Source organism: Tachypleus tridentatus, chromosome 6 (genome assembly GCF_004210375.1).
Source record: "Tachypleus tridentatus isolate NWPU-2018 chromosome 6, ASM421037v1, whole genome shotgun sequence".
NCBI classification, from domain to species: domain Eukaryota; kingdom Metazoa; phylum Arthropoda; class Merostomata; order Xiphosura; family Limulidae; genus Tachypleus; species Tachypleus tridentatus.
This window is the reverse complement of record NC_134830.1, coordinates 169715001-169738808: the sequence shown is the minus strand read 5'-3', so window position 1 is coordinate 169738808 and position 23808 is coordinate 169715001. Positions and strand designations below refer to the sequence as shown.

General features: G+C 32.2%; 1 protein-coding gene across 19 annotated transcripts in view; it reads left to right on the top strand.

Moving 5' to 3' along the window:
• Positions 1-223: 223 nt before the first annotated feature.
• Positions 224-23808, top strand: part of LOC143254432 (uncharacterized) — a 105680-nt gene continuing 82095 nt past the window's right edge. For 2 of the 19 annotated variants that reach the window (XM_076509609.1, XM_076509603.1), the window contains exons 1-4: positions 230-480; positions 1192-1356; positions 5352-5476; positions 23443-23546. The gene's annotated coding sequence lies outside the window, so the exon portion shown is untranslated. Of the gene's footprint in view, positions 481-1191; positions 1357-5263; positions 5477-23442; positions 23547-23808 lie in introns of those variants that run through there. The other 17 variants (XM_076509613.1, XM_076509610.1, XM_076509607.1 and 14 more) reach the window with 17 other exon arrangements.

The window sequence follows — 23808 nt, the reverse complement described above, 5'->3', positions numbered from 1 at the left end:
TATTTGCTTGTTAGTATTTCTCTGAAATCACAAACATGGCTCTAATTTATTTCAGGAACCTTCATTAAGGCTCATTTCTTACCAAAAGAGTGTATTTACTGCACATTGCTAGATATCAATACACAATCGATGTTCAAATGTTATATTCCCAGTGGCTAAGCGGAAAGTCTGGGGGCTTATAACTTTCAAAATCGGATTTTGATACTCGTGGTAGGCAGAACGCAGATAGCCTGTTGTGTTGTTTTGTACTTACCAACCAACCAAACAATGAAGAGTTATTTTATTTTTCATAATCTATAATTAATTATTATTTATAATTAAACAAATATGTAAATATAACGTTATACAAAATCTAACCACTATGTAGCGCAGAGGTCTTTTGTAGACCATAGTTCATTGATTAATACCGAAAAATAAGGATTTTTAATAAGAAATTTACAGCTTTCGGTTATCACAATTTAGATAACTTTAGTGTAAATGGTGAGTTTAAATGTTTTATTTTCTGGTTGCCAAAATTTCTTGGTCGTTTAGAATGTTCTTTTTTGCAAAAGACAAAATGTAATATGCCGAGTGATCTCGCCAACTCAACAATGTAATTCAGGACCAGGTTATTCATACTCTTAGAAAGAGAATTTATATTTTGCTATACCTTGTTGGTCCTAGTCTAGTATGTTGCAGAAATAAACACAACGTCGACCATTAACACATAAACATCAGTATAAAGATATGTCTGTAATCAAATGGAGAGATGAACCGAAATAGAATCAAACCGGGACCATCGAAACAAAACAAAGTTAGGTATTAGAATACAACTTTTTAAAAGTTAGTTTTCCCAATACCATATTCTTCTATGTTGTATGGTCTTACTCTTACTCTCAGTACCATAGTGAACCATGTAATACTAACAATAAAGCTGAGTTAGAAGCTACATTATCGACAAAAGTTTTATTGTTGCATTAGAAACATATTAAATCTTTTGGAATTAGACTGCAGTCTGAAGCACTAGACATAATACATAACGTTTTGGAACAGTATGGGATCTATTGGTCCATCCTGGCACTTACATCCTCTAATTTAAACTATAAATGTTAATGAATAAATTTTTAGAAGTCTTAAAGCCAACAGTTATTCATATACTTATCAAGCTTTCTGTTAAACATGTTTAAATTTTCTGCTCCATAACATCCAAAGAAAACCCACTTCAAAGGTCAACTATCTTGTAAGAAAAATAAAGTTATCTTAGCTGAAGGTGACTTCTACTCTGCCAGTGTCCATTAAGTAACTCGAAACCAGGACTGGAAAGGCCAACTTCAGTTTACTGATGGTGGTTTTTGTACTTACCTGTTAGTCTTCCTGGTGAGTTATGATTATTACAGTCATGCTACAGAAAGTCCTTTACAACTTTGAATTACTGTAGTTATGATGTTGTAGACTAGATGTAAACATTGGTCTTATGCTATTTATGGTTTTTTTTTTATCTTTGTTTTGTTTTACCTTAATTTCCTTTTATGAATTGTACTAAATTTACTTTTACCTTTTAACCGGATGTTTGGCACAGTTAACCTAGCTGCTTTGTGCCATAAAACATTAAATCAACCAACCAACCTGCCAGTGTTTATACTAGAGTCCTCTAGCGCTACTATTCTCACTAGACATAATAGTATTAACTATTCTCACTGTTAATTATGAACAATTATGATGCATCAACATTATCAATTCCCTTTACAATCTTTAACACCTCAATTATATCACACCCCTCCTCCAATTCTTCTTTTTCCAAGAGAAAGCAGTACATGAGATTTCAGCCACTCCTCATATGACAACTCCTCCATCCTAAGCACCATTCTAGTAACCCAACTTTGAACCCCTTCAAACAATTCAAAGCCCTTCCTAAGGTAAGGATACCAAGACTGAACACAATACTCCAAATATGACACAACAAATGAATCATACAATGAAATTATAACTGCTTTAGACTCGTATTGAAAATCTCTCTAAATATGACCTGAAATTTATTTGTCCCACCACCCACAATAACATAATGCTTAGATAGCTTCTGAGACTGATCAGCTATTACATCAAGATCCCTTTCTTTCATGACACTGTTTAGATTATTCCCATCCAAATTATTATTCAAATTATCATAACCCACCAGCACTATTTTGGATTTATTATAATTAAATCCCATCTGCCATTTATTTGTCCAATTCACTGTATGATATAAATCCTTCTGCAAATCAGTAGCATCCTCTTCACAGGTAGTAACACTCTATGTCTTAATGTAATCTGCACATTTAAGTAATTTATTGACCATTCTTTCATCTGTGACATGGATGCAAATCAAAAAGAGCAAAGGTTCTAAGACTTGAACCCTGAGGTACCTCATTTGTGACATTAATCTGGTTTGGTTGAACTGCATTTGTGACAATCCTTTCTTCCAGATCTACTCTTGTTCTCATTAACACAAGTGGTAACCTTTTGAAAAATGTCAACAGATTTCTAAGGCAAGGTTTTCCATCAGTTAGTTATCCAATAAAATTCTTAGCTTGGTTAAATAAGTTTTTGGAGTTTTTTTTAAATCAGACTCTCGAAAATGTGTTCCACAACTGATGTAAGACTAATGGGTCTATAAGTATTGGGACAATTTTCATCACCCCTAATTTCCAATTTATTATGCTTCTCATTAATTTTATTTCTAATACTCTTTGTGAGCCAACATTGTTTTTACTTGCTGCTTCCTTATTCTTTCTGTAAGGAAAATATTTCCCTTGAATATTGAAAGTTTTTTTTGAAGATTTTCCACATTTGCTCAGTGTCTCAGCATAACTCAGCTGTCCAGTTAACAGATAATTCTTGTTGTTTCCCTTTAAAATTTGAAATCAAAATATTGTAATTTCTCATTTCAATATGCAGGAAAAACATCAAACCTAATACAACAGCTGAAACCTTAATCTCATTGTAACTGTTTGAGTTTTGTCAATATCCTTTGGTTGTTTGTAACAAATTCCCATTAAATGTCATTTCCCTTTATATCCACTTATAGAAACTTCACTGGACATAATCTCATTGCTGTTATTTTTGATATCTTTAACTAAAACAGGATGTAACTTACATTTTACATATAAATCATCTTCTCTCTTTTGTACTCTAATTTTTAAAACCTTTAACACTATATTTGAAGGAAATTTTTGTCACACATCATCTTTGTTTAACCGTATTTCAGTTATTCCCATTACATCAAAATCTTTCATTCCTACTAATGCTCTAAAGTTATCTATTTTATATCTTTTACTTCTGTTATTATGATAGTAAATAATAAGTCTACCCTTATAATTACTTCTACACTAATTTCCTCAACTAAACTTTTCTCCTATTTATTTTTCATTAGTTTATCGTGGACCTCACCACTATCTAGTCATGTTGTGTATGTCACTAGTCACAATAAATATGAACTTAACAAATTTTAGTATTTAGGTGAGACTTTCCAGTTTTTGAGACAGAGTAACCAAAGAGGAAATAAACATGTGGCTTCTATCAACACTTTAACTCCACTGCATACTTGTGTAGATTTTTACATTCAACTCATAGTGAGAAAAACTACATACATCAAAGTTTTAGGATTCTTCTACAGTTGATGTCTGTGATTTGTTAGTGATAAATTTGAAAATAACATGCAGCAAGCAGTCCACTTATTTTAAAATTAGATATTTAAAACAAGTTAAATGTACCTACAAGAATTCTTTAAACTATGATGACTACAGTTGTATCTTAAATGTGACAGTTCTCTTCATGTTAAAAGTCCACTTAGGCTGATTAAATTATTTTAGAATCCATTTCACAAGCTGAACTAACTTAGAATACTGTGTAACAAGTTATTCTCCATATTTCTATCAAACTGTTAAATTCATTTTTAAATATCAACCAGTTTCAAAATGAGTATTGTTATAGATTTTTTAATGGTACATTATGATAATAAAATGAATTAAATATGTTAAAATAATTCACCCAGAAAGTTCAAAGAATGCAGGTATTTCATTCAAAGTTAAATACTTATTTTAGTGTTGGCCTGCTGTATACTTTGAATTGTACCTCAGTGTTATTACTATATCCTACTTAAGTTAGAGCAATGAAGTTTTATTAAATCTGTACCAGATTAGGTTAGAAAAACTACTTTTGCAAGAAATGTTTAAGATACATATGTAATACAGACCCATAATGAAGCAACAGTACCATTACATAGTAAATTTAGAAATTTATCTAAAACCCATATTGAGTTACATTGTCCTTTATGAGCACAAATATATCAAACAGCTCTACAATTTTCAACGAGAAACATATTGAAACGTGTTTAGAATCAGAAAGGATAATCAGGTTTGTTATTCTTCTGAGAACAAAAATATAAGAGAGTGTTACTCAGGAAATATGACTGGTTAATTGGTGTTTATTAATTTTAGCTTAAAGAGACCCACAAAACATTTGCAATAAAATTAATATATTTATTGTAACAGTACTTCTTTAAATACTAGAGTAATACAAAAGAACTCTTATCACATACACCATAATTCTAAGTCCACTTGTCTTAGGCCTGACATTTGTTTTGTATACATCTTTTCTGCTCTAAAGAAATAAATTGTCACTGTAATTTATATATATTTGTTGGTTTAATTTAGTTAGGGCTGAACTTTACCATACTCAAAACAATAAATAAACTTACCATGTTATTGTATGACTTATTAATGTTAGACCTTTTTAAAACTTTGATAAGCTTTTAATATGTGTTACTTCAAAATGTTGACTGAAGTATATTTACATCTGCCTTTTGTTTATATCTTTTAAAATGAAGTGTACATAAAGTTTCAGAACAGTATTATTATGAGAGATAATTTAGTGTTATTTAATACATTTTGTTAGAATATTTGTTTTATGTGGAAAGAAATGCAAGTTAAACATCTGTGCAATGTGGCTAACTGTATTTCTATTTGTTGTACTAAGATGTGTCTCATTTTATCATTTATATAGAAATTTATATTAGTAGTAAAGTGTTTTTTTTAAATGTAATGTTAGTGCAACTTATAGCAGTTTAGATATATTATAAGACTTTTGATATTGTATTCAAACTCAGGTTTTTATAGTTGAAAGTGATTGATAATTTGTTTTATTCTCTGAATTACACTTTCATGTAGTTGTAAAGTTATATACTTTAATATTAGTAAGACAGTGGTAAATTGCTTTTGGCAATGTTTTGAATAATATTTTAGTTGGTATTTCTCAAGTTAAATTGATTTTGTTTGTGTTCTGGATGGAATTAACTAGTGTGTTTTCAAATGTATTTTCAAATACATATTTCACAGATGAGAATGAGTTTTCAATGTTGTAGTGTGGTTAGAAGATCAAGAAATAAGGTTTTATAAGATTGAAGACAGAAAAGAGTTAAGAAATATTAAATCATTCAAACTGGGAAAGTGTGCCTAAACAAGTGAGTACATGTTTGTATGTATTTTAATTGATAGGTACTTATATCTTTAATTTTAGGAACTGCTCTGGTAGTTTGTTTTCTGGCAAGTAATATTGAGATGCTATTTCAAAGACACATGTTTTTCTGTTGAAGGTTCTGGAATAAATGAACTTATCCAGTTAATCCTAAATTCGTTAATAGATTACTCTCTGTTTTATAAATACAATTTTTAAGCTCTTTTTGCATCTTGAATTTGTTGACTACAAAATCACATAAAGCTCTAAACAGAAGCATTGTCAGTGATGCAGTTATTTCCTTTTTTTATTGTTTAGGTTTCCTGTCTGGATTACACTGTATATATGAAAACTGTGAGGTCATCCTATAAGTAATATCATTTTTAACACTAAGATTTAAAAGGAGGAAAAATAACTCAAATAACAACTTTAATCAATTACATATTTTTCATCTCTTCTCAATAACAGTCTGGAAATGTATTAAAATATTTTCAAAATCACACTTATAAAAATCAAGTTGTTTTGAGATATAAAAGGTACAAGGGTTACTTTTTAACAAATCATAGAAGTAAACTGTTTTTCATTTAGATGATGTGTGAAGTTTTTGAAAAGATTATAATCTGTAGGAGCAAGATCAGGAGAATAAGGAGGATGGGGAAGTTTCTTCCAGCTAAGCTGTTCAATTTTTTTAAAAGTGACCCTAGCAATGTTAGGATGTGCATTGTTTTGGTGGAAAACAACTCCTTTCTGATTTACCAAAGCAGGTCTCTTTTTATTTATTTTTTAGTGCAGCTTTCAATTAATCCAGTTACTGCCAGCATCTCTCAGCAGTTATTGTGTGATTTGTTTGTAACAACTCAAAGAGTATTACACCACGTGAAGTACAGGTTCACTTTTGACTGTGGTGTAGCTGGTTCTACTGCATTAACCCACTGTTGGCAGTGCATGACATTTTGAAAGAGTATCCATTTCTTATCTCCAGTCACTAACTAGGTGGCTCAAAAATGAAGCTTGAAGTTCATGAGAGTGAAGAGATGTGCAGATGTCTACTCATTCTCTCAGATTATAAGCTGACAACTCATGTGGTATCCATTTTCCAAACTTTAAAACTCTACCAAGTTGCAAATGTTGATGGACAATGGAAGGATGGTAAGTTTCTGGGCAACAGTTACAGCACAATCTTTCTCATGTATTGCTAGAAGCAGGTCATTGTCAAACTCAGCAGGGCACTCAGTGCGAGCTGCATCCGTCAAACTGTAGTCACCAGTTTTAAACTTATGGAACCATCTTTGACACTTCCCTACATTCAGAATGTCATTGTTGTACACATCTTGAATGCTTCTTCAGTAGCACTCTTTCATTTTCTGAAGTTGTAAAACATTATATTCTTTATGTGCTCTTCTGATACCTCCATGATAATTGGGGCTTCTAAAATAAATACAACAAAAATTAGTAAAGAAACAAATTGGTTTACTCTGAATGTTATCACCTCATCCCATATAACTTGTGTGACTTTGAGAATAACTTCATTTAGCCAAGAAATATGCATTTAAACTTATCCTATCCCAAAAACGACATTAATTATGGGATGACCTAATATGTATATAAGAAAAACTTCTATGCAAAAAGAATATTAATAACTTTTACACACACACACACACACACACATATATATATATATATATATATATACACATGTTACTGTTTGTTTATGGTAGTTGGAATCACCATCTACTTGCTCCTTTTCTGTGCATTTTTTCAGGAGCAAATATTTCTATCATATTATTTTATTCTCAAATATCTGATATATATAAAATAAGTGAATTACTGTGAGTTGCACATCTTTCATATCAAACTTACCAATTTGTGTTGCTGTGAATGTAATTTACTACATAATGTCTTGAGGAGGAAGTTACACTAGAACCTTTCTAATTAGTACTTCATGTCATATGATACAGTTTTGAAAGTTCAGGAAAATAAAGAAAATGACATACCTACAATGTCATGCATCATGAGAATAATGATGAAAGTTGGGTGTTAAGTAAATTTTCATAAAGAAAAACCATTTATGGATATTTATAGAAATTTAAAGATATCATTCCACCTTTTATAATATTTGTTGAGATGAGTGAGAGAAAAATGAACAAATCAACTAAAAAAACATGTACTTCTAAATGTAAGTGATACCATTATCAGTACTGGTAACTTGTAATATAAAACAAATGTTTTAAAAATAGTGATGGAAAAGTTTAAATTGTTTATAATAATTTATGGAGAATTTCATTAATTGTTTGAGAAACAAGTAGAAAATCTTATTTTTTGTTCTTCAAGTTTAATTCCAAAGTAAAGAACATTCTGTAATATCTTGTATTACTAATAAAATTGGGAATTATTCAATAAATTACAGTAAGACTCTTGTAAGACTGTTAATGAGTCGAGAGTTAATTTTTGTAATGTTATTTTTGATGCTTTTTATGATAAAGCATATGTAACATTTTTGTCAGTAGAAATTTCAAGCTTGAAAACATTTTCTTACAGAGGAATGGTTAAGTATGAATCCCTATAGATTCTTCACAATGCAAGTCAAATTTACAGTACACTAACTTTGTCATTGTTTATACAAATTGTGTTGGTAAAAAGTTGTAGTTTAATGTTATATACTCTTTATTTATCAGCCTGTCTTTATAATGCTCTTCCCTGTAACATATGTTAAACTTGTAATACAGAAGTGTGGAAATGTGTTAGGACAAAGTCAAAAATAGATTTCAGGTTGTCTCAAAAGAACAATAGAAGGTGAATCCCATACTAAACATCAATATTTTATTGTTATTCTAACTTAGTATGAAATATAGTTAGAGTGATTGATTAAGGAAACAGTTAACATTTTGTTGTCTTTCTCTTGCTTTAATTACAGTAGATGGTTTTTCAGGTATTGCTGCAAGATATTTAATAAGAGTGTCCTTTGAGATTTTATTCCAAGTGTTTCTGATACACTCATATGAAGCTTCTTTGGAAGTAACTTTTGATTTGCCAAGTTTTTAATCTATCAAATCCCAGATCTGCTCAATTAGGTTGAGACTGCAACTCTTTGGAGAGCAGTTACATCATTTGAAATGATTTCAGCAACAGCTTTCATAGCCAAGTAAATTTTTCTGCATAGGTTGTATGAGTATTTGAAGTTATTATAATCTTGGCAGTAGAGTCCTTTACCAATAATATGTAAACTACCGGTATACCCTACTCGATCAATACTGCATTGTACTTGTGCTGGTCTATTATTCCATTTATTTTGTAGATATTTTCTATCACCTCAGCAGAAAAATGTCCCCGGATCATCAGACTGCTTCTACCATGCTTTATGGCAGGTGCTATGCATTGAGATAAGTATCTTTCTACTATCTTCAGCTAGACATACTATCTACACTTTGACCGAAATACTTCAAACTTGGACTCATCCATCCATAACAGCTCTTTCCAATTATTAACAGTCCATTTTTTGTATTTTTCAGTAAATTTAAGTCTCTTGCTGATATTTGAATATCAAAGTAAAAGCTTTTTAACTGATACACAACCAGATATTACATTATCAGTGAGTCTTCTTGATTCTTTAGATCTGGACACCTTTCTGTCATTTAATATATGCTCATTTATATCACTTTGACATCAGTGGCAGTCTTTCCTTTGTACTGAAGGCAGAATGAACAAAGATACCTGACATCAGTATCATTGAGTTTAAGTGTTCTGCCTCTATGTTCAAATTTTCCTGTCTTGGCCTCAAGGATGTGTTTGACAGTGTTTTGGGAACAACTGAAGTCTGTAGAATTTGGAGAGTCCAAAGAGAATCACATAAAGATCTTATGCAAATTCTCTGATCTGTGCTTTTGTGACTGTGGTATGACAACAAAACTAAATATATATTGTTAAACCCTGTTTTTCATCCCTGAAGTCTAGGACTTATTTACTTATTCCATCTGATACTGTTGCTGTCAACTTCTCTTTTAGTTTGTGATTTTAAACATTCTACAAACTTTCTGTGGATGTAGAAAGCATATTTTATCATTATGTAAATTAGTATTTTGGAGATTTAAAGTTGCTAATTCAAGAATGCTGGACATTTGAGATGATCTTATTCAAATTAGGTATAATTAAGCTATAACATCATTCCTGAAGTTTAGGACTTATCCACATTATAACAAGTACATCAAATAAGTAAGTAAATTTGCAACTAATTATCCTTTTTTCTTTTTATATGGAAAATAATATTTTACACAATTTATAATATTTTTATTTGGATGCAATGTTAAGTATACAAAAGTAATGTTTAAACACCAAAAACAAATACTGTGTGGAATACCTAATAGCCTATAAGTTACACTGCTAACTGATTTATCTTTTTGCTTTTCAAATGAAATTAATATACTCATGCTATTGCTACTTAGTAGCACTATGTGGCTCCCCAATAGTATGTCTGCAGACTTATACCACTAGAAACCTAGTTTTGATACAGTGGTGGGCAGAGCACAGTTAGTACTACATGTCATAAGAGTACATTCTGACTGCATAAAAAAAGTGTTATATTATTACGTGTTAACTGTGTAATGCCAAAATGCTATGAAGTTATGTTATTACTAAGCATATGCTACACATTATTTGGATATTATCAAACTACCATATCACCACGTGGTGTTTATGCTGAGAAGCTACCGGAAATATTTTTTTATTGATATGTGAACTGTTGGTGGGAGACATCTTCCCAAATCTAGGAACATGAATATGATACATTACTGTATTATCCATCTGAGGTCTTAAAAAGTACTGAGGTGTGTATTTTGCTTCTGAGCCTTCTGCACCCAGTGGCATTTGGGTGTCCACCTTGAACAATGTTGAAATTAGGATTTGAGATCATATTTGAACAGATCTTATTGAGTCCATTTTAAAAACTTATAGTTTTACTTATGTTTTGTTATCTAATGAAAGATACAACAAATTAACAAAATTTCCTAGAGGGGTACTTTTTTATGAGGGAGAATCTCAAATAGCATTACAGACAAGTTATTATACATGTATGTAATATCTTTTTTTTTGCTTTATGTTATTAACTTTATATAATACCTGCTACTCTGTGGATCTCATTAGAACCATTGAATTTTCAGATGGTAACATAAAGGATGCAGGATGGGAACTATATTTATAATGTAGGTTGGGTTCTGTATAGTAACACCCTAATACTTTGTTATTTATGTCAAAACATTGTATTGAGAGCTGAAATGCTAAATTCAAGGACAGTTTTGCTGTCTTCCCTGTTGGTGTAATGTTTTTTTTCATTATAATTTATTATCATTTTTTTGGTTTTATTTTATTTATTTAGTTTTTGTGAACATCCAGCTTTCCACATTTGCTCAATTTCTGTCTTAATCATGTGACGCTGACAATATGGAGGTAAAACTAGTTAGATGCTGTACCCTCCAATGTCATTTTTATCTTACTTCCCTCAGTACCTCTGAACACCAGGGCAAATTACATGATAACACACCTTATGATTTGTGCCAGGTACTGGTTGTTTGTGTTGTTGTGGCTGCGATTGTTCCTCTCTCATAAAGTGGCCTTTAATTATATTCCATTTAATATTTGGATAAGCTACGTTAGATTTGTGCTGTCCTTTTTTGGATGTTTTCTCTTTTTAATCTTCAGATGTTCTATACAAGTACAGTTTCCTTTCTCTATTCTCATGCAGGATGTAACAATCATAAACAATGTTCTCATCCTCCTCTGACTCATTGGTTTCATCTGCAGTCTCCTGGTCAAGCCAGTGAACTAAGGGTTTGTCTGAGATGTGTGGACACAGCTGATAAATGTGTTCTATGTACATTGCACTGGATCTGTGCAGCTCATACATTACAGGGCTAACTTTGTCAGAGTATTGTACATACCAATATAGCTACATCGATATTGTTTTCATGCTTCTGGCATGTACTACAGTAATTCTCAGTCTTTACATTGGGACATCAGTTCTTTTATTCTATGATCTTAACACAAGTTAATTTTCCTACAACATTTATATTCAATGTGCTATTATCTCTTTATCATCCTACATATTTCTCCTTTATCTGAATCATTCTTTCCTCCTCAAAACAACAGTAGCTAGTGAGGATAACTCATTGATCTACCTTCCTTCCATTAGTAACCTTTATCATATGTCTGATCCAGACAGACTACTTTCTGTATGTAATCTTCAATGTTTCATTGCTTATACAACTGTCATCTGTTGTGCTTGTTCCCCTCTCTTTTTTTCCTTGGTAACTACACTGTGTTTGTGATATTTCTCTTTTCAGCTTCACCAGTGGGGACAGGGCTTTTGATTCAGTTAGTTTATTCATCTCTTTTGTTGTCGTCCTGTACTTTTTTTGTTTCATATTTATTCTCATCATATTTGATGTCTTACCTTTTCTCTTGTATTTCACCTTTATCATCCTCTGGAAGAACTTCTTCAACTGCACTAGTTGACTACTTCTAACACATTCGTCTCTCGCTGTTTGTATAGTATCACCATTTCATTCTCATTGGGCTGTCTTTTTTGATGTATAGCCACTCTTCAAATTTCCATGTGACTTTGGCTCGGTAAGTTATTTTTTATTATTATTAAATTTTCAGGGCCTTATTTACCTTTTGATGGTAATTACTTGTTGTTATTAATGTTATTGCATCTTCTGAACTTGAAGTGTAGACATTTTGCTCCTCACCCTATCACTGTATGGATGTTAGTTCCCAGTAACCTGGGTTTTGGATGTCGTTGGCTTGTTCAGTGTGGTCTGTTGTATGTTATTCACTGTACTTCTGGAAGCAATTCCATTGTTTTTTTCACACACTACTTGGACACTGTTTTCCATCCACATGTACCACAATTTTCTTCAATGGACAAAGAGTTCAATTGTAGTACAGTCTCTCACATCAGTTCTTTGCATCTTATTCTCTTGTTTCCATATGTTTTCCCTCTATGCTTTCAAAGGATTCTTCCTTTATTTTGTGGCTCTGGTTCTTTTGCGTATGGAATATGAATTCTAGGTATTTATGTGAACATATATATAATATTATAATTTTTCAATACTAAAATTGTATTTTTGATTGTTATTTAACTCCTTTCACACATCTCACTTTCTTGTTTAAAGCAGAATCTTCCAATTTGTGGAAAAACTCGTTGTGATATTCTGGTAAAATTCAATAGAGGAAATAACATGAGTAACCCTGAATATGTGGCAGTTTCACTGGTTGAGGGTTGTCCTGATAATTTGCATGAGACATATTAGAATAAATCATTTCTGATGGAGGGGCAGCAGAAGGCTTGTGGCATGCATGTAAAAATGTTTTGCATATAGAGGGCAGTAATGCATGTGAATAGCTATTTATATAAGAAAAGGTAAGTAGTCCATGGAAATGCATTTTCAGTAAAGAAAGTAATGGCGTTTATAACATTATCACACTATATGTGATGTAAAGGGGAAATGTATGTGCTGCTTAACATATTCCTGATGTATTGAAAATGTGATTTAAATCATAAAATATAGAAATGTTCAATGTAAGTAACACCTTGCCATTTTCTGACCTACCAAGGAATTAAACAAATGCAGATAACAAGTGGACAGTTTGATTCATCTCGCACAAATACAGCTATTACATTTTACTTCAACAAAAGTTTGTGTTAAAAAATAACTAAGTCCCAGCAAAAATACTTACATAGTTCATAAAGTTAAAATTTGAAACTGAATAACTGCACATTTTGATTAAAAGAGAGCATTTAGTAACTTCTGTAGAGGAAAATAATAGTGTATAAAGACATTATTACTTTGTGAAATTGTAAAGCATATTTGGCCATACACAAATTTACAAGATTTATAGAGCAGAATAATCAATAGTGTCATTGATATTCTCATACTAAAAAAAATTTACTTCAATGGATTAATTCACTCATGAATGATTAGCTGAAAAGATTCTAAAATCATCACGTTACTAGTACATCTCAATTGTAACACTAGAATCACTCCCAAAAAGTTATTAATGTTATTTTAAAAAGTGGTGCTTGTGTGTGTCAATTTCACTTACTGTTTATTTTTTATTGAAACTTTATGGTAGTCTTCATATATTGAGAGACATTTAGTTATGTATGATATTGTGTTTCCTGTATAATAAGATATGCATACAGTTTTATTATTGTACAAATATTTTAAACAGGTGATTTTCCATTGTTCATTTGTTTTTTAAAGCATAATTTTATCACTAGATTCTGGTAATGTCTTCACATTCGAGTACATTACAGATTCTAATGATATTTCTTTTATTGTGTTAGTCATTCAGCAGGTGTATATAAAGCAATAGATAGAGGAACTTAGTTGTAAGTTGCTGTTACAAAGATTTATCTAACTGAGCAACCTAATGAAGAGTGTTTAATTACTGAACTATTAATATTGTGTGATGTGAAACATTTGAACATTGTGAACTTTGTGGATAGTTATCTTGTAAGAGATGAACTCTTGGCAAGTGTTCTTAGTGTTACATACACTGCTGGCTGAAATCTTAAGGCCAATGAACATAAAGAAAAAAAATGCATTTTGCATTGTTAGACTCAACCACTTATTTGAGAAGAGCTTCAAAAGATGAAAACAGAAATAAATTTTTTAGTGTTTAATAGGGAAAATGAACAGTGTGAAATTAGTCTAAATACAAGCTGGTCAAAAGATTAAGCCCATACTAAAACGAAGTGTTAATCAGTAAACACGTAACGAAATTTAGTCATTTGTGTTCAAGCATGAGTGTTGTCAATATCTCTCACTGACATCTCCTGTGTTACATTGAATAAAAACATGGCAAAGGCTAAAAAGTTGACAAAGTTTGAACTTGGCAGAATTGTCAAGTTGCAAAAGCAAGGTCTTTCTCAATGTGCCATCACTGGTGAGACTGAGTGCAGTAAAACTGCAGTTGCAAATTTCTAAAAAGACCCTGAGGGATACAGAATGAGAATTTCAAGTGGTCAGCCCCAGAAAATTTCGCTGGCGTTGAGCAGGAGGATTTGACAGGTTGTCCGGCAAGACACCAGCTGATTGTTGAACCAGATTAAGGCCCTTATGGATGCAAAATGTAGCTCAAGAACAATAAGACAGCATCTATGAGAGAAAGGCTTTAAAAACCGTAAACATCTCAAAGGACACACCTCCTTCCACACCACAAAACAGCTCAGTTAAATTTTGCTGAGAAGCACCAAACATGGGATATAGAAAAGTGGATGAAGATTTTGTTTTCTGATGAGAAAGAATTTAACCTGGATGGTACAGATGGCTTCCAACGTCACTGGCACAATAAGGATATCCCACGAGACATTTTCTACACGACACAGTGGAGGAGGTTCCATCATGATCTGGGATGCTTTCTCCTTCCATGGAACAATGGAGCTGCAGGTTATACAGGGGCATCAAATAGAAGCTGGTTATATTGGCATGGTGAAGAGAGCATCTTTATTGACTGAAGGCCCTCACTTGTGTGGAAATAACTGGATCTGCAATCCACAATGCCCGCAGGACAAAAGACTTTTTCATGGCGAATAACATGATTCTTTTGGACTATCCAGTGTGTTCGCCCAAACTGAACCCCATTGAAAATGTTTTGGGGTGGATGGTCAGGAAAGTCTGTAAAAATGGACATCAATTTCAAACAGAACGTGATCTTCATGAAGCCATCTTCATCACTTGGAATAACATTCAAGCCAGCCTTCTGCAAATGCTTATATCGATCATGCCAAAGCAAATGTTTGCAGTTGTTCTCAATGCAACTCACTACTAAGATCTCTTGTTGGGCATTTTCTACCCTGTTTAGGACTTATTTTTGGTATGGTCTTAAATTTTGGCCAATTAGTATTTAGGCTAATTCCATAGTGTTCACATTTTCCTATTAAATGCTAAAAAATTTTTTTATTTTCCCTTTTTTAATTATCATCTTTCAAAGTTCTACTCAAATCAGTGGTTGAATCTAACAATGCAAATTGCATATTTTTTTTTTTCTTTATGTTCATTGACCTTAAGATTTTGGCCAGCAGTGTATTAGTTAATTCTCCTGTAATTTTAATTTAACATTCTGTAGAGTGTACTTTAAGGTAATACCTATTAAACTTAGTAGATCAATTTTGAGTAACACTTGGTTTAAGAATAATTTTACATATCACTCTCACTGGTTTGCCTTTTTAAAATTTTGGTTATACATAATACACAATAATTTTAATGTGAGAGACTGTGGGTTGTAGCCACAATTGCTTTTGATACACTGATTTTCACTTCATTTTATATGTAACCATAAGTTTTCAAGCCATAATCAAAACACATTCAAATTGAGCTAAATACACTGCATATTTAAAAAAAAAAAGATCCTGGGGTACAAGCTACAATGTGGGATTAAAAAATGTATCCTAGGTTTTGTAGGTGACTGATGAAGTAGGACCCACACTGCAATGGGGAGACACTGTTTTTCAACCTTAACTTCCAATTTGCTAGTCTTACATGAGAAATTTAGAAATCAGGAGAGTGAGATGTGGGTGCTGAAGCCCACAACATCCCACATCTATATCACTACATATATATATGACTTTAAAATAACTTAAATACTGTGCTCCTACCAATAATTTCTCCCACCAGAACAAGATTTAGCTATAACACTATTTTTACAACATTACTTTATTCATCTTTTATGTGTGTTTTGGTTCACATTTTGTATTTGTGGTTTGGTTGTTGAAATTATTTCATAGAAAAAAGTGAAAAAGTTGAGTTTGTTAAATTATTAGTAGCTTATATGATATACTTAAATGCATTATTATTTGGAAGGCTTTAAACATTGTTTAGTGTGTTACAAGCAAATTACAAAACCAATGCAATTCTTTATAAATGTTTGGGATCACATCACAGCTTTAGTCTTATATTAAAGATTGTACTTCTAAACATTTAAAAAATCTTGAGGTAGAAAAATGAACATGAGGAATTGAAGAAAAACAAAGACGTAAAAACTATTCTTTAGGAATTCACTCTTTTTTTAACACTCTTGAAATAGAATTTTTTCAATGAAGAACACTTCTTTCTAGATATGTGTTTCTCAATCTTCTGTCATTCATGTACCACCTTACTGATTTTTTATATATCTGAGTGCCACCTGTAATATTATTAAAGTTCCACTTCATATTTTTCTTTAAAGCAATTCACTTTTTGATTTAAATAAATTTATTTGAAAAGAAAATTTCATATATACAAGGATAAAAGGAAAATCAGTATCACTTATCTTAATACAGTAAAATATGTTTAAGGCAGAATTGCACGGGACCGAGTAAAACTTCTAGCTTAAGCAGGTTTTCCAGCTTATTGAGTGAGCATGTATTTCCTTAATGATATATAATTTTTGAGCAGGACATTGTACTTGCTTGACTCAAGGGAAGTGAGACGTTTGTGGATAAACTTATTATACTGTTTTTGCTATATTTATTAGAATAAGAACAAAAATAGACATTCAAAATATACATAAATACACATAACCTTAACTTTATTTGAAGAAAGTGTCCAATTTTAACTGTTTTTTTTTTTTTAATGGGCTTTCTCATGCGGTTAAAAGAGAACACTAATCTACGGCCTTTTCATGAAGTTCATTTTCCCCCTTCATTTTTACATACAACTTGATAGCGTTAACACTTGTGATTAAGTAGGAATTTCTATTTTCTCACTATCTTTTCCATTTTGTTCATCTTCTGAATCTCTCGCACTGTTACCATCTTGTGATTCTATTACAGATTTTAAATCAATTTCATCAGTTTCTGTAAAAACATTCTTGTTTACAAAACTTTCCACATTTACAGAATCATCTGCTTTAATTTTCTCAATCAGAGTTTGGATTTCACCAGAATCATCATAACAAATAACTTCTCAAGAATAAATCCACAGTTTTGAAAGCACTTTATTACACATTTATCTTTTATGTATTTGATTGAATGACTTAAAATTTCAGATGCTCTCTAACAGTTGTCCATGTTTGCAATAATATGCTGAAGGATCAATATTCTGTATTTCAATTTTATAAACTGTATAATTCCATTATCTAGTGGATGTAGAACTGATGTTGTACGTGGAGAGAAAGACTAAACAAAAATTTGAAAGTTGAACTTTTGGGTGACAAGTTGCATTATCTAGGAAAAGTAGAATATTCCTATTTTCTCGTTCCATTCTTTCGTTTTCCTTTGTTCAAAAATTCCTCAAATATAGCACTTGTCATCCATGCTTTATTTTTCGCTTTCCATTTCACAGGAAGTTGATTCTTCCTTAAATTTTTGAAACTTTGCAGATTTTCACTTTTACCTGTTACCCATGGGTTCTCTCGTTTTCCATCAACAAATGCAACCAAAAATACAGTCAATCATTTATTCGAATGATGACCTTCGGGAAAAATGACGGCAGAAAAATTAACAGAATATATTTAACCAATACGTGCTGTAACAAAATGTCTGAGAATTTATTAATATTTAAACAAATTATTAATTAAACAAGAAATTAATATTTAATCAAAAACATTTTTTCTGCCTTATTCAAGTTCTAATTCTACCTGTTGGTAGATGAGGTTGGTAAAAGATAATTTTCTGTCAGCATTATGCAGGTTCCACCATGTAGAAGGCCTTTTATAAGAGAAATCTTAAGATAATGCTGCAAAATCTTGATATTTTTGGCTTGTACAGATTTCTGCCTTATGCAGTTTCTGTCTTTATGTATTTCTTATGTCATTATTTTTCTCATTTCAAAATTACATTGATATAACAAAGTGAAAATAACTTCACAATTCATGCTCTAACTAATAATAAATATACTCTTCAAAAAAAGAAAGGCAAAATTTGAGACATATTGTTAACAAGTTTATTCTGGGTAGTTCTGTATGATGTGTGAAACTTTGCACATTCACTGCTGAACATCCAAAGTCTGCAAAGACGAAGTCCACGCTCACTAGTTGACGTTTAACGTCACTCAACGTCAATAACGAGTATGCCTCCGTGAGCATCAATAACTGCTTGGCATCTCCTGCCCATGGAAGCGATGAGATGACGAATCACATCCTGCGGAATGGCTGTCCACTCAGCCTGCAAAGCTGCTGCAAGCTTAGGTAGAGTCTGCGATTGAGGTTTTCGCCGTCACAGACATTGGTCCAACTCGTCCCAAAGATGTTTGATGGGGTTTAAATCTGGTGATCTGAAGGACCAGGGAAGAACGTTGATGTTGTGGTGTCTCAAGAAGACAGTGGTGAGTCGGGCTGTGTGAGGACAGGCGTTGTCATGTTGAAAAATGTCGTTTACCATGATGAGTTGCACATGGGGCCTAAGAATCTCGTCAACGGTTGCGTACGGTCTGATCGGAAATCCTACACAGCCCTGGTATGGCTGAGGCAGTAGACGTCGCAGTGGTGGTCCTATCCCGAAGGTGACGTAACCGGATGTAGCGATCTTGTGCGGACTTGGTCACACGAGGTCTGCCAGATCGTGGACGGTGATGAGTTGATCCATGTTGTTGGTGACGATTCCATAGCCTTGTGATGGTGCTTGGGTGGACATTCACAGCTCTGGCAACATCTGATTGAGATTCGCCTGCTTCCAAGCGACCAGTGGCGTTGTTGCATTGTGTTTCAGTCAGTCTTGGCGTAACTGTATTGCGTGTCGGTGGCTTAACACTGAGCTATGGAAACCGAGAACCCGTCACTTTTATAAGGATTTTGCACATGTTGCACTTGCAGAACATGCAGATCTCTCAAACAAATTTATTGGACACGAATGCGTTTTCGCGAAAAATCCGATGTTTTCCTCCGTTTTCAAAGTGCACAACTTTTATTGTCATTTTGATCTGACAATTAGTGTCTTAACACATGTAACATCACATACTCTGAGCTTGTAATGTTATTACATATATTTCTCTTTAAAATAACAAAAAATATCCCTTTTGCATTTCTTTTTTTGAAGAGTATATAATTGGTGTTAAAATGAATTTCCAAAAATATGTTTCTCAGTGAGAAAAATGAAACTGTTTGCAATAAGTAAAGAAATATTCGGTTTGATGAAGCTTGGTTTAAGATGAAGATGAGGTTCTACACTGAAAATAAGATTCCTTTTTAAGTTTTGACATTAACCATCACAGGTAATCCCAACTCACATGTGTATGCAATTTAGTAGGAAAGGATGAAAGATACCTAATTGCCTTCTCTGACAAGGTTGGATACTGTGCATCAATACCTAAGTAAAATAATGTGACTTTTGTTCAACACAAACTTTTCCTTCAAGACACCATGTGAAGCATTCTCCAGAAGCTGATATGTTTTTTGAAGGTGTCAAGTTATTTGGTAATGTGTGCAAAGTGATGAAAAAGTAGTTCCTCATCCACTCACAACTTCCATCATGTTTGGAAAAATTCTTATGAAGATCTTTCATGAAGTCCTTGAAGTGTGTCTTCATTATGTTCAACATATATTCAGCAAGTGCTTCAGATGAGTTCATAGCCATGTGAATGAAAAATGGAAAAGATTCCAGTTCACTACAACCAAAATGTGTACCCCATAGCTCCAGTTTTGTAATCATTGCATTAACTTTGTCTTGCATGTAGAATACTGATATAAGCTTGCTTTAGAATGATAAATTTAGGTTGTTGAAATGAGCATATATCTATTGTTTAGCTTGCATTGCTTCCCATTATCACTTCTTTGGCAACAGGTTTGATTAGTGTCTCTTCTATTACTCCAATAACTCTGGCATTTACAGTTACATATGATACTATAAAAGAGGTTTTCACAGATTTCACATTATCATCCCCTGCCACACTGTGCTTTACTTTCTGGGAGACTGGAATGTCCTTTCCCTTTTCTTTGAAAAATTCAACAGTTTACAAATGGTATTCCTCATGGTTTGTTTCAAAATGATGCTTCAGGTCTCCATACATACGGCACATAATGGAATACACTTTCTCTTATTGCTTGTCCATCAAAATCCAATTAACACATACTTTTCATCATATTTACATGATATTTTTGGTTTCTTTGCAGCTGGTACTTTTACAACACTATCAAACAGTTTTGGTGATTCATTAAATTGGTTCTCATAGCTCTCACCACTTTATCTCATTTCCTTCACAGTCCTTACCATTATACTTTAGAAAGCCTGTTCTTAACCAGTAATCTGTGATGACTCAGACATACCACCATTAAGCGAAAATCTTAATCCATGTACCACCTAAAATTATCTTGTGTGATATCAGAGGTACACATATCATGCTTTTGTAAACACTGTTCTAGATGATAATAAACTAACTCTTAAAAGAGCACTGAAGAAGTATAGCTACTTTATTTTTTACCTCGTGAAGAATTATTGGAAGAACTTTGGTGTGGGTATTTGTAGTAGATATATAATTACTGGCAGAATCTTAAGTAAGGAAAAATATTCTGTCTTATTATTTATATATGGCTTTATTAAAGAATAACATAGAAGTGAAATTTTAAACTTTGTTTAGGTGATAATGGAATATTATTTGGTACTTGACTCTTTAAATAATGTTCTCACCTAAACCTGTCTGTCTGAAAATGAAATATCAGCAGTTGTTTTTAATAGAGAGGGTGATTTTAAAAGATGTCTGAGTATAGTAATTTAACTATTGCATAACTATTCAATAACTATTGCAGTTCCTTTTTTAAAACTCTTTGAACTTGGTAACAAAATAGGACACTTTTAAAAACTTTAATATCTTGAGTGATAAAAATATTTCAAATAACATTTCTGCCAGTAATAGTGAATTTCCATCTAAAATTGATGTGGTTATCACAGTGTAAAGTGTATGGCTCTTTCTTCACTTCCAGGGCATTATGGGAAGGCACATCTTCAACAAGTTTACAAATATTCTTGTTACTTTACTATTGGCAAGATTTAACTGTACTAAATATCAGTGAAACTTATGCCTTTGATGGTAAATGTACAGCATAATTTTAATCTTCTATCATACAACTTATTAATTTGAAAAAGAATAAGAATAAGAAATGGCTAATAGTTCAAATAAAATAAAACCTTAACATATAGTTCATCTTAAACTAGACTAAAACTTTAGTTTTAGAATTTATAATACTCTAAATGACAAAACTCGTTCAAGTTATAAAGAATACACATTTAAAAACTACTGCAGATGGTGGCCTAGTCTTTCAGGATATACTAGAAACATGAAAAATCTACTGTGTGTATTATGCAAACAGTATTTTGCTAATAACATTGTTTACGTATAATAATAGAAGAGTTTGTGTCTGCATGTGTATGACCACCATGTCTCCAAAGGACAGAGCCTAGAAACCTGAAAATTTGCACCAATAGTAAGTGGACTCTCAGGTTGTGCATCTGGGTTTTATTACTTATTCACATGTATGTGCATCTTTGAAGAAAAAAGCTTGGGAAAAAACATATAGAAAAGAATATGTGACAGCCATATCTTCAGATTTTAGAAACCTAAAATTTTGCTCCCATACCAAAAAACCTCTGAAGGTGTGCACCTAAGTGCTATTCATCCATGTGCATATGCATCTATCTAAGGAGGCAAAGTAGCAGAAAACAACAGAGAAAAGAAGTGGTTCCTATTAAAAATGGAAATCACAGACAGACATGTACGTGTGTGCATGTGTACATCTTTTTAAGGAGGCAAAGTAGTAAAAGAAACTACATAGAAAAGAGATTTTCCCTATATAACAACATTTAATATATAGAATAGTCCATGCAATTTGTTAATGACATGTTCCAACAAAAGTTTTTATATTGCTTCAGTAGAAATGTTCATAGGTATTACTTTTATGATAAAATGGATTCAAGATACACACAATAACATTGTTTAGTAAAGGTGGAATGGTCTGTTTTTGGGAGCCTGGCATGTCCAGATGGTTAGGGTGATCAATTTGTAATCTTAAGGTTGTAGGTTCGTATCCCTGTTACATCAAACATGCTCATCCTTTCAGCTTTGGGAGCATTTTCAAGTGACTGTCATTCCCACTATTCGTTGCTCAAAGAGTAGCCAAAGAGATGGTGGTGGGTGGTGATGACTAGTTACCTTCCCTCCAGTCTCACACTGCTTAATTAGGGATGGCTAGTGCAGATAGCCCTTCTGTAGCTTTGCATAAAATTCAAGAACCAAACCCTTTTTGGGGACCACACCTTATTATGAGGTAGGGCCCATACCATTCTGCCAGCATTGAAAGTCATGTATTACCCATTCATTTCTTTTGAGGGCGCCAAGGTACCATGATGCATGGCTGGTCCACCTCTGTTATATTGAGTATATCAACCTAATAACCTGAGCATAGCTAGAAGTTTCAATTATATAACAACATCTAATATATATAAAAACAAGGTGATTTGCCAACAATCCTTTCCAGCAATGGCTTTTATGTCATGTTAATTAGCTATAGAAGTATAATTTAATATTGCTCTTTATCTATGTACTGAAAATATAAAATGAAACATATAAATAACAAAACTTGAAACCATTTGTTGATTTGTTTAAATTTTTTTTTATTAAAAATGTTAGTGATATAACAGAAAATACTGAAACAATTTAAGTTTACTGCTGCACAGGGGCAGTCACTCAAGGTTGTTGGTCTTGACCTGCATAGCCCATGCTTTTCTCAGGGCCAGATTTATGGTGGGTGTTCAGCAGATGGTAAAACAACTAATATATCAACAAATAACAAGATCAATGCTGGTTATTTCTGCTGTTTATGAATATAAACAAGTATTAACATTTCCTTATTCTATCTCATGTTTGTATTGTTTTCTCCAAATATATACATATATATATATATGTATGTATCCATGTGTAAAGAAATAAAAGCAACAAGCACATTGAATTAAAATTATAGTAATATTTAAAAATATTTATCTTTGAAATAAATTCATCTCTCATTCAGGTTTTTCAAGGAACAGAATTTCTGCACCTCAACAGTGTAATTAATCCATAGGGATATTAAAAGTTTGAATATGTTAGTTTGAATGGATTAGAGCATAAAACTTGGTAAGTTTTGAAACATGTAATGACTTTGCAACCATGTGTAGTTCTGAATATTTTATTAAGTTTTTTTTAAACAGTTTCCTTTTCTGTAGATTAGTTGGCAACCTGATAACAGATTAGTTTTTACAAAACCTCTCTCTCTGAACTTTAATTTTTCAAGTTTGTTTATCAGAAAAACAAGTTAACTACAGATGATTTCTTTTTCCAGATTACTTTAATTAGTCCATTGTCCAGTGAAAAACAGGACTGTCTAAAACAAATAATA